General features: G+C 43.5%; 2 protein-coding genes across 4 annotated transcripts in view; one reads left to right on the top strand and one right to left on the bottom strand.

Annotated features, from left to right (window-relative positions):
- MESK2 (misexpression suppressor of KSR 2) overlaps positions 1–17,500 on the top strand; it is a 745,500-nt gene that overhangs the window by 350,020 nt on the left and 377,980 nt on the right. The window lies entirely within an intron of this gene.
- Positions 1–17,500, bottom strand: part of LOC143024889 (uncharacterized) — a 119,833-nt gene that overhangs the window by 54,611 nt on the left and 47,722 nt on the right. The window lies entirely within an intron of this gene.

The raw sequence follows: 17,500 nt of genomic DNA, 5'->3' as shown, positions 1-17,500 counted from the left end.
CATCTCTTTTCCTCTCTCTTCTTCTCTTATCCTCTCTCTTCTCTTATCCTCTTTCTTCCTCTCTCTCTCTCTCTCTCTCTCGCGCGCGCGCGCGTGCGCGCTCTCACTCTATCTCCCTCCCTCCCTCTCTCCCCCTCTGTCTCCCTATCTCTCTCTCCTTCTCCCTCCCTCCCTCCCTCCCCCCCTCCCTCCCTCTCTCTCTCCCTCCCTCCCTCCCTCCCTCTCTCTCTCTCTCTCTCTCTCTCTCTCTCTCTCTCTCTCTCTCTCTCTCTCTCTCTCTCTCTCTCTCTCTCTCTCTCTCTCTGTCTGTCTGTCTGTCTTTCTCTCTCCCTCTTTCCCCAAGGATAATGTACCTGTCATGAATCTCATTTCGAGATTCTGCAACTTTCTTCACCTCATCTTCTTACTAAGAAAAGGGGAGCTGAATCATGAGGCGGGAGTCGGGGACAGAGCGTCGGGAAGAGGAAGACCAACTGCTGTTTCACCACCTCCACGTGGTACTTCTCGGGACCTATTCTCATCTCTGGGTTGTCAAGAGTGAGGGAGAGGCTGAGGATGACAGTATATTCAGTCGCTTTGAAGCTTGCCTCCCACTAATTAGCAATAACTTCGTTCTTCCACTTAACACTAAAGATTTCTCCTGCGAGATAGTGGGTGCGTGAGAAAGTGATCTCTGAATACCCCTTGCCACAACACATAGTCGCTCTGTAATGGGATAAGGGGGATTACAATTCAGGAGCAGCCTGTCCGACGAAGCAGCCCTGTATTGGGGTCCATCCTGTTCATCATAGGGAAAGGTGCCTTAAACACAGCTCCCTTACCCCATTCACAAAAGTGGAATATATCACCGCGCTTTTCAACTGTAAGACAACTGCTTAAACCCAGACATCATACACTATGACACTATGCGTCACGTACACCCAACTACGACATCCTTAACACTAAAACTCTTAACCGAATATGTACGGAAGGCATCCCTTCAGTCACCTAGAGAAAAGTATTCATTATCCTCCTTCCCTGAACCAGGAATAGACAAAACCTCCTTCCAAAATCTACCCCCTAATTGCCCTTACAAGTTGTCTTTGTAAATTCCTAGGAATTTTTTTTATTTCGTTTTAACTCTTGTGACAACTGGAACACCCATCTCTCATATCACCCCTCAAACAAGCTTCCGATCCGGCCTCAACCCGACAGATATCCTGGTGTAAACAGAAACGAGAATCCGCACAACATTCGCCACAAAGAACACGTCTTTGCCGTATTTTTTTTAACTTTAAAAATATATAACATAGGTTGGAAACAACTGATTACAAGGTGTTTTGCCCATAGAACCATCCCAGTACGCATAGGAACTACCCTATCCTCGCCGCGTATCCAATAAGGAGGATCCTACAAGGAAACTTTCTTAGTGTTCTGTTCATCATAGGTATTGATGACATAACTAAACAAGTCTCTGTCAAAATAATTATTAGTCTTTATGTCGACGACCTAACACTGTTCTACATCAGAACCCATCTTGTTCATACCAATGGTCTTCTCCAAAAAGTTATAACCTGAATAATCCATGAGCCGAGGACCATAGATTACTCCTTCAAAACCAGTCAATATGCATTTCTGTAGACGATGCTGCTGTAAAGATGATTAATCCATCATTACAACCAGGAAATTCAACTCTGCCAGTAGTAGAACAGATCCGATGTCTGGGCCTGGTCCTCGACCGCAGGCTCGCCTTTACCTCCAACCTTGAATATCTAAAAACATCTTGCTTTCGATCGCCTAAATTGGTTGTCCCTTACAAACTCGGGGACAGAGTAGACTCTACTGTGGATGTCAAATCTTGTACGCCCACACCCACAGCCCTTCAGATACAGGAACCTTACGCTTCCTCAACCTACAATCCGACATGGGCGTTTCGCATCACTCCATTGAAACAAATCTTACAACAAAGTTGACCATCTCCACCAGACATCCAGCTCTCCATGGAATTGCTAAACTATTTCTACCACATTTCTACCCCCTACTAGCCCAATCTTCCAAGATAGTGCAACCCATCAAGAATATGACACATACCCACATAATGCCTGCCCATATGGCAAAAGGCTGCCAGACCTTTTATCTATACAGGAAATAATCGACAAAATATTTTCCATGACGACGCCAAACCGATCCCCCTGGTTACTCTCTCCAGTACACCCCTGGCAATTGAAGTCTTACAACAGGAATCTAGTAAATCAACTATCCACCTATTCAACATCTCTTGCTATATACATCGACGACTTCCACTGTAACCGCGAAGTGGATTATGCAGTATGATCCCCAACATAAAACCTGGATCCATTAGCCATCGTCTCGTTTATCACCGCAGAACTCTCAGCCATTTTTGCTGCTCTCTTATTGTATTCACTGCTTCACCCTCGCGAAAGGCCCATCAAACTATTTCCACCTTTAAATCTTGCCACCCACTGGTATATAAAATCCATTCATGTATTATCCAAATCTACATACCTGCCTTCTGTTTGGTACGATATCGTGTTGGTATCCCCGGCAACGAGCGAGCCGATAAGGCTGCTCAAGAGGTGGCGTCCACCTCTTTTGATGCCTCCACTGCGCTGCCAGTACAGAGAACTACCCAGTTCTCTGATCCACAGTGCTAAATGTGTGATTAAGACGTTGGGAACGACATCCAAGAAATTGTCTTAAGATCAGTCCGATATACATCCATGGCTTTCCTCACAACAGCGTAACCGGCGATTTGAAATTGCATTGATACGCCTAATAATTGGCCATTCTCGCCTTATACATGGATATCTCATGAAAGGAGACGACCCTCCCATATGCCATTGCAGAGTTCCCCTCACATTAATACATATATTACGGATTGCACGTTTTACACAACTCTCAACAACCACCTACTTCCTCGTATGCCCATTTCAAACAACAGTCAGCACTACACCACATTTTGATATACAAGCTCCTCAGTCAACCCTCCACCACTTTATTCTATAGAAAGCTGGACTCCTTACCAAACTGTAAAACAGCATTGCCTATTTAAGCCAGGACGTAAAACCTAAGATTATGTACGACGTTGGAGCAATGTTCTCCACAAAGATGGAAACACCGCTAAACCACTGCATTTGATATTAACTACTCTCATATATATATATATATATATATATATATATATATATATATATTATGTATGTATGTATGTATCAGCCAGAATTCACATTCGAAGCCATTAATATCGAGAAACTCGAGGAATATATTTATTTTTTCCTTATCCCTCCCTCCATCCCTCCCTCCTTTTATCCCATCCATCCTCTCCCCCTCCTTTCTTTTTTTTCTGGAAGGCAGATGCTTCCAAGGCATCAGAGGTAACAAGTGTAAGAACGACTTTACAGATACGACAGTGCCTTGGCTTGACAGCTGAGCCGGGATATACGAGTGCGAGGCGACGGAACCGCAAGGGGTTCAGGACAGGCCCCCATTTTAAAAGTGGAAAAAATAAAAGAAAATGTGTGTGTGTGTGTGTGTGTGTGTGTGTGTGTGTGTGTGTGTGTGTGTGTGTGTGTGTGTGTGTGTGTGTGTGTGTGTGTGTGTGTGTGTGTGTTTATAATATATATATATATATATATATATATATATATATATATATATATAATGTGTGTGTGTACATACATACACACACATACATGTAATGAAAGTCATTGCCGCCACAAATATTTTCTCTGAATGAAACTGAACAGACCAGAGAGTGAAAGAGATAAAAGAAAGCAAACGCAGAATAGACTCTTTCGTTTAGGTGACATTTCTTGTAGGCTGTACTCTGAGACCATTCGATTTTATTCAGACTTAGGTAAAGTAAGATTCCTCACCAGTCTTGGGATTATCCATCAGTAGAATGGAATCGTGGGTCCTCAGAGAGAATAAAGCATATCATTTATGACATCATGTGTGAAGAGCGAATAGAGACGCCATAGATAGAACTTTGTCTTTTTAATTCCTTCATATTTTTCCTCGTCGCATAAGCTATGTTGTTGTCGTTGTTGCTGTGATTGTCTTTCCGCCGTTATCATCATTGTTGTCGTCGTCGCTTTCGTCGTCATCATCTTCGTCATTGTAGTCATTGCCGTCGTCGTCGTTATCCCCGTCGTTTTCACAGTTATTATGACCTATCCCACGCTACATATATTTTTATACTTCATTTTTGCTGACACATGTATTTACGTTTCTTCTTAACGCTGTTTCTTTATATCCATTACTATCTCTGTATTCTAATTTTTTCTTTTCTTCTTTTATTTTTGGCCTTTGTCTTTGTCTTTTTTTTTTTCGTCCTTTCATATTTTTGTCGAGACATTGTGACAAGTGTAAAAGGTGGAAAAAGAAAGTACACGGGTCTAGTTCCGAGTTTATTCCTGACCGGTTTCGCTCTAAGCTTCCTCTGATGAAGCCTAGAGCGAAACTGGTCAGGAATAAACCTGGAACTAGACCGTGTCTTCTTTTTCCACCTTTTCTTTTTCCTTTTCATTGGTCGTTATCCTCATCTCCGTCTTCGTGGTTGTCTTCTTACTTCTCTACAACCTCCTTTGTATCAGTGAAACGGAAGAGAGATATGAAAGCTAAGATGGGATCGAAGAGCAAGTAGAAAAAGAAATGAAGATTCGGATGGATGAAAAGTTGTCGAGAGGCGAACGCGTCTAACAAGCGAAGGGTAGGAATAGAAGGCCTGATCTGATTCCCTCAGGTAGAAAGTCGTCGACTTTGCAAACGAGTAGAACCACCTAGGTGCGGAGCTAACTACTTGGAACGTGCCTGAAGGCAATCAGCCAATTGTCGCTTCGAGATTCTTACCGCAAACCTGCGGCCCCACAGCAGCTGGCAACGGTCATTTACCCCTGCCATAGCACCCTCTGGGGAGAAATGTCGGTCATCTGTTTGTGTTGTGCGAGTGTAGCGTTGTTTCTAAGTCACTCCTGTAATAAAAGTAGTACATGAGAAGACGTTGGTTTTAACCTCTCCTTGTGAAAAAAGTATATAAAAGTGGTGAAAGATGAGAGAGAGAGCGAGAGCGTTCGGACTTTGTCCGTAAACCGGATGCCGGCCCCACAAGGTGGAGAGGATGTTGATGAATTTAGGAAAGGAGCGATGAGGAGAAGATACTCTTCAACGTCCTTCCATTGGAACCATCTCATTCAGGTGCTCATTGTTGCATCCATAGGCAAATACTAAAGGGAAGAGAAGTAAAATAAATTCTGTGGAAAGAAAAACCTTTACAAACCCGAAGTCTCGCAATGAGAACAGGAACCAACACTCGGCACGTGGTACAGCAGGTAATATAACCAGTCCTCATTCTAAGAGATGAACTTGGGCTAATTGTCGAGTATGGGCATTGGTTCTCTGCTGTTCAGGAGGTGCGCTGGTGGAACCACAAACATATACACACGTACGCACGCACACGCACGCACACGCAAAGAAAGGGAAGGTGCCAGATTGTTACGAGCAGTGAACCAAGACTTCAGAACAAGTAAGAGTGGAACAAGCGAAGAACCTGAAGAATAAAAGGAGGATCATGACGTCACTGAGACGAGTGAGGAGTGCGAAGCTCAACGCTTCAGCTGCATCCTGTGGTTTCCGTCAGCCGAATAAAACCGACGGGTGACATCCAGAATAAACGCTCAATTCGTAAGACGCTGTGAAAGTTATAAACGAGGTAGACTCGACATGTGTGTAACTCTTTCACTGCGAAATGGGTTTCTTCAAGGTGAAATAAATCACCTGGCGACAACCAGAATAAATGCTAACACCGTAAACCACAGAGAAAAGGCACTGTAAGAAGAGAGAGAAAGAATAAAAGGAAAGACCAAATAGGCACAAGATATGAAATGAAAGGAGCAAAGGGAGAAAAAAAAAGGGGGGGGTGGGAAGGTAAGACAAAGGCGCAACTGCTGCGGGCAAGAAGGAAAAAGTTGGGTGAAGAATTTAGACAATTTTTTGAAGAAATTGAAAACCGTGAGAAGTGGAAGAGAGGCGAGCAAGAACTCCTGGCAAAGAAGCGGCCGAGGTAAATTAAGACTCCAGAGGGGTGGGGGCAGATGATCGGAATGAGTTGAGGCGAAGTTGCCTAGCTACTCCTCCCAACTCCCTCCACCTTTTGGTCCACCCAACTCCTTCCACCTCTTGGTCCACCACCACAAGCACTACTTCACCCTCATTTCACTAACTATTCCTCCCCTTTACCCACACACATCCCCCTCTTCGACTTCTTCTCCCACACAGTAAAACTCTTGTATCTGTTTCCCCCTTCACTCCCTCTCCTCCACTACTCCACCATACCTCCTGCACCACCTTTTCATCAACAAAGCACCCACACCTGTCTTCTTCAGTGCTGCCCCTCCACTTCTCCTCTACCATTTCTCGTTCTCCTTATCTCTTAAATATTTTTCTCCACCTCTTCCCCATCACACTTTTTTCTAGCATCCCTTCTCCACCGTCCCTTCTCCAACCCCTTATTCAAGATTCCATCTGTACTACCCCTTCTCCCCCACCTTTCTCCCCCCACCCCTTCTGCCTACTCCTCCTCCACACCATCTCTTTACTCCTTTTCCTCCTCCATTTTTCCACCCCTTCTCCCCACCGATTTCTCTCCGACCCCATCTGCCCCACCCAGAGGCACGACCGCTCTCTTTCTTCAGGCGCCAAAACAGACGACAAGACGTGTGACCTCTGAAGACGAGTGGACCCGTTGGTGGTCGGGTCTGGTCGCGTCGATTCGGGCTGACATTGATAAGGATCCAGGGTGGGGAAGAGAGAGAGAGGTGTGGAAGAGAGGAGAAAGAGGAGCAAGGCGGCAGGAAGGACCGAAGAGGAAGGACGAGGAGGATAAATAGTCGCCGCGACAGACTCTATCTCGGTCGTCTGTTAGGTTTTACGTGATGGCTGCTAGTTTCTCTCTCTCTCTCTCTCTCTCTCTCTCTCTCTCTCTCTCTCTCTCTCTCTCTCTCTCTCTCTCTCTCTCTCTCTCTCTCTCTCTCTCTCTCTCTCTCTCTCTCTCTCTCTCTCTCTCTCTCTCTCTCTCTCTCTCTCTCTCTCTCTCTCTCTCTCTCTCTCTCTCTCTCTCTCTCTCTCTCTCTCTCTCTGTCTCTCTCTGTCTCTCTCTCTCTCTCTCTCTCATTCTCTCTATTTCTATTTCTCTTTAGCTCTCAGTCAAAGGATTACAAAGACGGAGCATGCCGGCAGGAGACCTTTTGGTCCATATCTAGGTCGGATGCGAAAAAAAATCATAATGATAAATTAATAAATAAAAACTATAATAATGTAAATAAGGAATAAAATACATAAATGCATAGGTATAGTTAGATAATAGACAAACAGGTAAATAGTAAATAATAGTAAATTGACATATAACTAATAATAAATGAGAATCAAGCAAATAATAATAAACAAAACAGACAAATGATAACAAAACAAATATAAAATAAATTATAGTCATTACAGCATCTTGCTTATGTGTTTATCTAAATGATTCTTAAAGCTTCGAACTGAACTGCATTGCACTGCCTCTGCAGGAAGTTTATTCCATTCATTAACTACACGGCTTGCGAAGTTGATTCTACCCAGTTCCAAATTAAATTTCTTTCCAGACTGAGACCATTGGTTATTGTCTGATTCTCATTCAGTGTGAAAATTTTGTTACTTTTGATTTCAATTCCCTTTAGAATCTTAAAGACCAGTATCAAGTCACCTCTGAGTCTACGTTTTTTTAGGGAAAACATTCATATGATTTAATCGATTTACGTATAATTTATTTTTGATATTTGGAATCAGTTTTGTGGCTCGCCGTTGTACTTTTTCCAATCTATCAATGTCTTTAATGAGATTCGGTGACCATACGGAAACAGCATATTATAAAGGTGGACGAACTAACGATTTATATAGCTCGTTAACGAGTTATTGACTTTTGAAGTCAAAAGATCGCGCAATCAGTCCTAGAATCTTATTTGCTTCCTCAGATGCTGAAATACACTGCTTGGATCATTTGAGATCATTCTTTCCTTTTAACCTCAATGTATATCTATAATGAACAAAGAAATCCAATGTTTGCTCCCCACCCAAGGTAGCCTTGTGAGGTTCGGCCCGTGGGTGTACTTGCGCCCGTGGAAATTTTGTAGCTTGGTCCCGTTGTGATCGTTGGATTTGCTTGATTAATAATAATAATAAAAAAAACGGTTGTATTGTAATCTCGCTGAATGTGTATCTCTTTCTCCCCCGCTTCATCACCGTCATAACCAGCGCTTCTATCTTTAAGGACAATATCGCACCAAAGTAAGTCACAGAGGTAGTCGAAGAGAATTTAAAGAGGTCAGTAGAAAAAAGTGATCTGTTAAAAGTAATTGCTCTTTTTCGGGTAGAGGCTAGTCTAGTGATTGAAGAATGCTGCGTAACTCTGACCGTAGGAGATGCCACTAAAGTCCGTAAAATACTGACTATAAAATTTATGCAGCCAAATCTCTATACCATGGATCTCGTGCAAAGTGAACAATCACATCTGTTTATATTTTAAGCGCGTGAAGCTCGGCATGTGGGTGCGGTTGGACCCGGGGAAGTTTTTTTTTTTTGTTTAATTTGGCCCAATTGCGACAGCTTGGTTTACTCGGTAATTTCTGGTTAAATTGTCTTAACATTACCAGTTCGGTCGGTTTCGACAACATTTCGATTTTTTTTCCCAACATTGAGTTCCATAGCAAATGTGAACAATATGCCGCACACGTGCTGGCACGTACTGCCTCCATTGGGATACAGAGTAGTATTATTCCCATAGAAAGGATACAGCAGTTTGTGGCTCATCCAGAATAATATAAAAATAATTAAGAAATCCTCATATATATATATATATATATATATATATATATATATATATGTGTGTGTGTGTGTGTGTATGTGTGTGTGTGTATGTCTATGTGCAATGCACACAAATATTGTATATGCATCTTTATCCTTTTTTTTCTCTCTCTTGCACTCTTATTTGTTCTCCCACCCTGCCGAGCCACCCTTTTCTCGTTTATCTTTTAGCTCAGTGTCTTTGATCGCCTGTATACCGTCAGCCCGATACTTGACAATGCGTGTTGAAGTGGCCCTTTGCCTTTGAAAGACGACCTTGGACTTGCGATTCGAGGAGAGTCGACAGATACGTAGGAGGACGGACGGGGCCGAGGGAAGGTTCGGATCGAAGGGTGATCATGGAGTGGGTAGGAGGACGAGGTCGAGGAGAAGGAGGAGGAGGAGGAGGAGGACGGGGTGGAGGTGATGGTGGTCACTGGGTAAGGAAGGGTCATAGATGAAACAAGTCCAAAATTGAAGAGTTAGAAACAGAAAGGAATAGACTGGGGTGGGAAGGCAAAAATTATAGAAACTCTAAGAAGTGGTAGCGAATAGTGAAATGGAATTATTGGAAAGTAAATTGGACAAGGAGTGGTTCGAGGGAGTATCAGGGATAGCAAGGGAGCTGGGAGCGTGAGGTTGGGAGGTGGAAAAAAGTCAGGTCAGTGGAATGGCTGTGGACAGGATTGGGAGCCAAAGGTCATCCCAGCAGAAGTCTTCTTTTCGTGCGGTCTGCTCAACGGGTTTGCACAAGCCGCGTTGACCTCTCCTACACGCTGAAATCAACTTGTCTATGCAAACCGTAGACTGAAAAGTGTGCAATGTGGATGATACTGTACGTAAATAAGAGTGGATGGATTGGCGCACTGAAAAGAAGTGTAAGGATGGGAGAGCGAGGGAGAGCTGGTGGTGGTGCTGCGGTGAATCAGGTGGGCAACAAAGGACTCTCCTGTGCTTGATAGGATCGATTGCAGGAGTCGAGGCAGCAGCAGCAGCAGCAGCAGTCGCCCTCCTGCACAGGTGTAACGCTCAACCTGCCCGCTCCTCCTCCCTCACGTGGAAGCACAAGTGTGTCATCCTTCTCCCCTCACCTCCACTCCCCTCCTTTCCACCCCTGTCATCCTTTCCCCTCTCTCCTCGTCATCTTTTTTCTCCCATCCTTTCCTTTTCCTTTTTCTCTGCTTTAATTTCCTTTCGTGGCCTCTCCTCTGCTCTGCCCTCCTCTGCTGTCCTCACTATTCTCCTTTCCCTCTACCCCCTCCTATCAAACCTCTCTCCTTCTCTTCCCTCCCCTTATTTTCCCTCTCCTCTTACCCCCTTCCCTACTCTCCCCTCCCTCACCCTCCCATCTTTTTTTCCCTCCCCTCCCATCTTCTCTCCTCCCTCCCCTCCTCCTCCTCCCTCTCACCTACTTCCTACACTCATCCCCTCTCCCCTTCCCTCCCCTCCCCTACTCTTCCCTCCCCACCCCACGTCTCCCTTCCTCACCACTTCCCCTTCCTTCCCCTCCCGTCCTCTCCCCCTCACTCCAAACCTTGTTTGCTCGGTCACATCCCCTTCTCTGTTATTTGTGTACACATGGATGACCACCGCTCCGCATGTCCGCACAAGTGCACTTCGTCCCTAAATCTCCCATCATAGCCTCGTTCATTCTTTCGTCCTAAGGAGTGGAGTCTCTTCGTACACGGATCCTTATGAACACATTTGGTCCCCCCCCCTCTCTCTCTCTCTATCTATCTCTCTCTCTCTCTCTCTCTCTCTCTCTCTCTCTCTCTCTCTCTCTCTCTCTATATATATATATATATATATATATATATATATGTATATATATATATATATATATTTGCTTATGTATCTCTCTCTGTATCCCTGTCTGCCTGTCTGCGCACATCTGTCGTTCACAGATGTGATTACGAAGTCAGCTTTCCTTGGAAACGACAGGAATGATAACTTCGCCCTCGGCGGCGAAGGTCGTCCTCGTCGTCATCGTCGTCATCGTCGTCATCGTCGTCATCGTCATGGGGAAGTGTTGACTTTCTTATGATGGTTATAATGGATTATGGCGATTGTAAGGTTTGTAATGTGATGATGATAGAAGAGATAATAGTTATTATGACAGTGTTATAAGGGTCTTTTTTTAAATGAAAAATACCCCCACCCCCAAAAAATAGACATATACCCCCACAAAACACCATTACATTGATAACAAGAAAAAGGAAAGTACCTATTGGAATTTAAGTGCTACGCCAGAGAAAGTGGCCTGAAACTCCCCTTTTGCAAGGTTTCCAAGTCATGAAGGAGTTGGGTAATGTCAATAAAAAGGGAGTTTCAGATCCTTCTCGTGGGAAACAGACATAAACAAGAGGAAATAGAAGGTCAGAAGGATAGGAAGAGGCTGATAATGATGAGTGAGAGAGATTGGAGAAATTGAGGCCAGGGAAAGAAGGGCGTCAATCTCGCGACACATTGGGCCCATAGACTCGTATAATGGAATTACTCGCGGAAGGAAAGGAAGCTCTATCAGAGAGACGTCCCAGGGAGTCGAAAGTCTTTTTCTCCTCGTAAGAGGGGACAAGACACCAAACAACTCTACTTTCGCTTCTTCCTCTTCCTCTTTCTCTTCCTCGTTCTCATCATCATCATAATCATCATTATGAATTTCTTTCTCCACCATTTTCTCCTCCTTCTCCTCCTCTTCTTCTTCTTCCTCTTCCTCTTCCTCTTCCTCGTTCTCATCATCATAATAATCATCATTATGAATTTCTTTCTCCACCATTTTCTCCTCCTTCTCCTCCTCTTCCTCTTCTTCTTCTTCCTCTTCCTCTTCCTCTGCATCCGTTTCCTCCTCCTTTTCGTCCTTTTCCCTCCTCTTCGAAGGCCACTATTGTCATTGCCATCATCGTTATCAGTATTATTTTCGACGTCGTCGTTGTCATTGTCGTCGTCTTTGTCGTCATCGTCGTCGTCTGAGTGCGTGGTTGTCTGTCTGGTGCCCTCCCACGAATAAACTTCAAAGTCTTGACGGCCTTGGAGAAGTTAAATTGCTGTGATTTGGCGTCTGAAGGCGCGACAGATTATGTAAATGGATTTTCTTGAGTTCGAGAGAATGATTTTAGCTATTATATGTTTACGTACTTTTACACATGTTTGTTTTGTTCGTTTACTTTGCATTTATTTATTTATTTATTTATTTATTTATTTACGTGGTTTTTTTTTTACATATTTGCTCGTTTACCCATCTAACGTTAGTATAATATTGATTATTTTTGTGATTGGACCCATTATAACTTGAAATATTCTGATAGTAATTTTTTTCTAATACAAATTACTGCACACACAGGATGATTCGGTACCACTGCACTTGTTTAAACACAAAATTATAGTAATTTCATGGGATAAAGTGTGTACATATGCACTCGTTCATGTGTCTTGTGTTCATATCTCCATGACAAAGAAATTATTTAAGGATGCATTTGTGATTTGACACTGTTGAGAAATGGCCTTCATCGCTGCAGTGTCAAAAGGAGGAGGTTCTGTTGAGAGGGAGGAAAAGATGTTACAGAAATCACCACCGCCATAAAAAAGAAATATGGCCTCACGTGAAGAATGGAAGGAGGGCGCACAAAAAGAGACGCTTGCAAAGAAAATACACACAAAGAAAACGGGAAATGGGGAATTAGGAAGAAAATGGGAAGATGGTAAGGCGAAGGAAATTTTTCATCTTCAAAGGATGAAAGAGGTGGAGGTCGAGCAGAGAGGCTTTCTCGGGTTTAAAAAGAAGGAAAGAAGAAGAGGGAGAATGAGAGAACGGGACTCGGCAGGTGAATCCATGGGGGATGGAGAGGATTTGCTGGTTTGATGGAATCGTTGTGTAGGAAATCAATCAGTGGATGTCTCTCTCACTCTCTCTCTCTCTCTCTCTCTCTCTCTCTCTCTCTCTCTCTCTCTCTCTCTCTCTCTCTCTCTCTCTCTCTCTCTCTCTCTCTCTCACACACACTCACACACACACACACACACACACACACACACACACACACACACACACACACACACACACACACGAGCAGTTCTCTCCCTCCACCCCTCCCTGTTTCGCTTTCAGTTTTCCTCCCTCCATCCCTGCCTGTTTCCCTTCCTTTTTTCCCTTCCCACCTTCCCTCCCTGCCATCTTTTCATGTGATGGGCGAGCCGGCCAATTACAGGAATGTGCGCCGAGTTTAACGTAATGATTAATCTCGAGATTACGTATTAATGATTAATGCGAAGCTTCATCCAGCAGAATCAACAGTTTGGCTGGCGGATCCAGGAACGTACCCCCCACCCCCCACCTAACTCCAAGCAAGTCGAGCGTGGATTATGAATGAGGGGAGGATTTTTTTTCTGTTTATTTTTTTTTTTTATGTCGTCGTCGTATTTTGCCTATTTTTTCTTATCTAACTTTTTCATTGTCATCATTATTATTATCGCGACAATCGCTCATCATCATCACCATCATCATTATCACCATGAGCACCCATATTACCTTTATCACTATTGTCATCATCATCATCATCATCATCATCATCATCATCATCATCATCATCATCATCATCATCATCATCATCATCATCATCATCATCATCATCATCATCATCATCATCATCATCATCATCATCATCAAAAACAACAACAACAACAACCGTGGAATGTTTGTTTCTCTTGCCTCCAGGCAGACATTTGGAAATGTAAAAAAAAATGGAGCGGAAAAAAAATAAAAGCCGAAGAGTTTTGAAAGCTTTCATAAATATTTTGGAAATCTGAAGTGACCTGACATACGAAAAATATCGATTTCAGTAGGGGTTTTTTTGTTGGACATTCAGGAACTTGTCTTATTTCTCAACTAGTAAGTTATATTGAATAACGTTTGAGGGTTTTTATGTCTAGAATCATTTGTTTATTCATTAATCTATTTATATAATTGACTATCTGTGTGTTGGATAATTGGACGTATGCCCGCCGATAGACTAATTCATTGATTAGAAAATAAGAGCAAAACTTTTTGTTGTTATTTGTTATAGTGTTATCAAAGCCAAGTACAAACGCGATGTGAAAAGCAATTTGGCTTAGTCACCCGCTTACGTTTTACTTAGGTTAACTAACCTAAGTCAACCTAATCTACTAATACCCCCAACCTTCCCGAAAATAAAATCTCGGTCCCAAGGGCTTTATGATGTCTTAGCACCATTCTCCCCGCGCGCTCGCGCACACACCCAGGCACGTACACGCCTCTGGTCGCGCCAATGGAATCCCTCGGATCTATGGGAAGGTGGGATGGAGATGACGAATGGGATTGGGGAGAAAATGGGAAGAAATAGTTGGAAGCAGACGTCTGGAAGTGGAAACGAAATCATTAGGGACAACAAAGTTATCTAAAACATACAAGTAAGATGATTTAAATGAAGGGAACATGAGGCGAAGAAGAAGAATGTGAGGATGAGGTCGTTGAAGAGGGCGGAAGGAAGGAAGGAGGTACGGTGAGAGGGACTGGAGGAGGAGGAGGTTATTAGTGTTGGGGCAAGAGGAGGGGAAGGAGGATAAGAAGGAGAGGGAAGGTAGCGGTCGATGGCAAGGACAAGTAGAAGGAAGAAGCGAATTGGTCAAATGGAGGAAAAGGATTTTATATGTAATAAGAAAATAAAGATCAATAGGAAGATAATAAGAGATGAGAGGTAAACTGGGAGATAAAAGAGAGAAGAGACTATGAGTAAGAAATAATAGAACAGGAGAGATTGTTTAGAAAAGGGAAGACACATTTGATATAGCTTGAAAGACAGGAGACAGAATGATGAGGGGAAATGGGAGGTGGAGGAAAAGGAGGAGGAGGAGTCCCAAGTCACCTTAAGGGATATAAACGAGACTTCTGTCTCGAGGGGAAGTTGCAAACAGAAGGAGGAGGAGGCAGAACTCGAGAGGCAGCTGAAGCAGAAAGAAGCAGCAGCAGCAGCTTTGAGTACGAGAGTAAACACAGAAAAGCTGGAACCTTCGATCAAAGGCGTTGGGGCATCGCACGCGGATAATATTACTCGTATATTGAACAGAGGTGGGGAGAGGGAGAGGAAGATGAGGGGAAGAAGGAGGAAGAGTAGAAGGAGGGGAAGTGGGACTTCTCTTTCCATGCTGGTTCCCACCAGATTATTCTATTCATCTCTGTGACATCCTAACCTACCTTGATGAACCCCTTTTGTATCTAGAGTCACTATTTATTTCGTTTAGTGTGCCGCTAGTCTGTTCCATACTTATGTGACCTTCGCCCTCCCGTCAGTACCATGTTTCCATTAACCCCTTCTGTGATGGTTAGAAACCCCTCTTTTCCATCTGGCCGCCAGTAAGCTCTTGTGCTTATCATTGCGGTAACTCCTTGGTAGCGAGGCCACATGAAAATGTAAATATAATCATTCTTCTCCATTAGATCTCAAGGCCTGATGATTGAGCATGGCCTAATGAGCACTACAGATTTACTTCTACCTCCACACCTCCTACACCCTCCCTCTTCCCTCCTCCCTCTTCCCTCTTTCCTCCTCCCTCCTCCCTCTTTCCTCCTCCCTCCTCCCTCTTCCCTCCTTTCACTTTCCTCCTCCTCATCTCTCCCACTTTCCTCCTTCCTTCATTTCCAACCCTCCTTTTTTGTCCCTCTTTACTCTTCCTTCTTTCCCTTTCCCTCCTTCCTCCCTTTTTTCCCTTCCCTCGTTTCCTCCTTCCTCTGTTCTCCTTCCCCCATTTCCCCTTTCCCCTTTCCCTCTTCCTCCTCCTTCCCCGTTACCCCTCACCACTTCCCCCTCCCGCCTTTCCCCCCTCCCCCGTTCTTCTTCCCCCCATCTTGCTTCCTCTTCCCTCCTCTCCCTATCCTTCTCACTTCCTCCTTCTCCCTCACTCCTTTCCCCTCCTCTCTCCACCATCTCCGTCCTCCTTTCTTTCTACCTCGTCCCTCCTCCTTCCTACCCCCTCCGTCGTTACTCCTACCTCGTCCCTCCTCCCTCCTCCTTCCTACCTCCTCTCTCCTCCCTCCTCCTTCCTACCTCCTTCCTCCTTACTCCTTACTCTTCCCTCCTTACTTCTCCCCTCCTTACTTCTCCCTCTTTCCTGCTCCCTGTTCCCAACTCCCTACTCTTCTTCTTTCCCTCTTCCATACCCAACTTCCCTCCTACCCCGTCCCCGTCCTTGTTCCCCATTTTCACCCGAACTCTTGAGAGGCATTTCGAGAGGGGGTCTCAGTCATTCGTCTAAGGACACCTTAGGACAGTGGTACTCAGTGGTACTCAGCTGCATGGATCACTGGTGTGCCACTGGAAATGGGTGTATATATATTTCAGCCTTGTTGTGTATACTTAATTTACCCTTACTCAAAAATGGAGCGGTTCATGATATCTTTTTCGTTGGGCTTGTGGTCTGTGGTCTGTAACGAATTGAGAACCACTGCTTTGTGGTCACCTCTTGGTTTCACCTGAAAGATTTTTGTTGCACATTAGGTCTCATGTGCTATATAAGTATATCACGTTATATACAAATGATATGTGATGTGCATTTTACACACACGGACGTACATACATTAAAGGCAGAGACAAATGGTAAAAAGAGTAGAAGTATTTTATCAAGAGCTTTACTCGTCAAGGACCGTAATTGAGTCAGGAAATTCATCCGTAGACATTAGGAAAAGCGCCTGGGGAAGTTAGTATATCGATAGATATTCTGAAAGACCCAGGAAAAGAAGTTCATTGTAAATTATTTCAGTTGTACACCCAGTGCTTATACCAAGAAAGCGTTCTTGAATCCTGGTGCAATGTCATAGTGATTTTGCTTCATATAAAAGGACACCAGAAAGACCTTAGTAACTACCGACCGATAAGCTTGCTATCAAATGTACATAAAGTATTCTCCAAAATTCTTACCTATAGACTAGGTCAAGTTTTAGATGGAAACCAAGAAAACAGGCAGGCTCTAGAAGCGGATATTCGACTCTAGAGCATTTGCAGACGATGAATCAACTAACCGAGAAAACGACAGATTACAATGTACCTCTTTGTTTAGCTTTTGTAGGTTACGTAGATAGAAGAAATAGCAATACTAAACTCGCTACGCAAGCAGGGCGCAAACGAACAGATCGAAAGAGTTCTAGAAAAGATTTATGCGAAAGATACTACTGTAATTCGACTACATAAGGATACAGGAAAAATATAGATCGATAAATGAGTACGGTAAGGCAATACAATTTCGCCCAAATTATTTACAACTTGCTTGGAAAAGATTTTCAGAAGGTTGAGTTGGGAAGAGAAAGGTTTCAAGTTTAATGGCCAATATCTTAACCACCCAAGATTTGTGGATGCCATTATTCCTATTTCAGAAAGAGCAGAAGACTTGCAAAATGTGCTGAGTGATCTGAACAAGTAGGTTTGAAAATGAATAGGAGTAAAACCAAAGTAATGTTCAATAAGGAAGTTCAAAGTAAAGTGATTATTATCGATGGTAAGAGTCTTAAAGAAGTTGAAGAGTATGATTATTTAGACAGCTGGTTGATAATGCAATGAAAAGACATATTACAATTGTTTTGAAAATGTTTGGTAAGTATGATAAAATCATGAGTGCGTTC

The sequence above is a fragment of the Oratosquilla oratoria genome, chromosome 4 (assembly GCF_046742065.1).
Source record: "Oratosquilla oratoria isolate Oo_2021 chromosome 4, ASM4674206v1, whole genome shotgun sequence".
Lineage (NCBI taxonomy): Eukaryota > Metazoa > Arthropoda > Malacostraca > Stomatopoda > Squillidae > Oratosquilla > Oratosquilla oratoria.
This window is presented reverse-complemented; position numbering and strand designations above follow the sequence as displayed.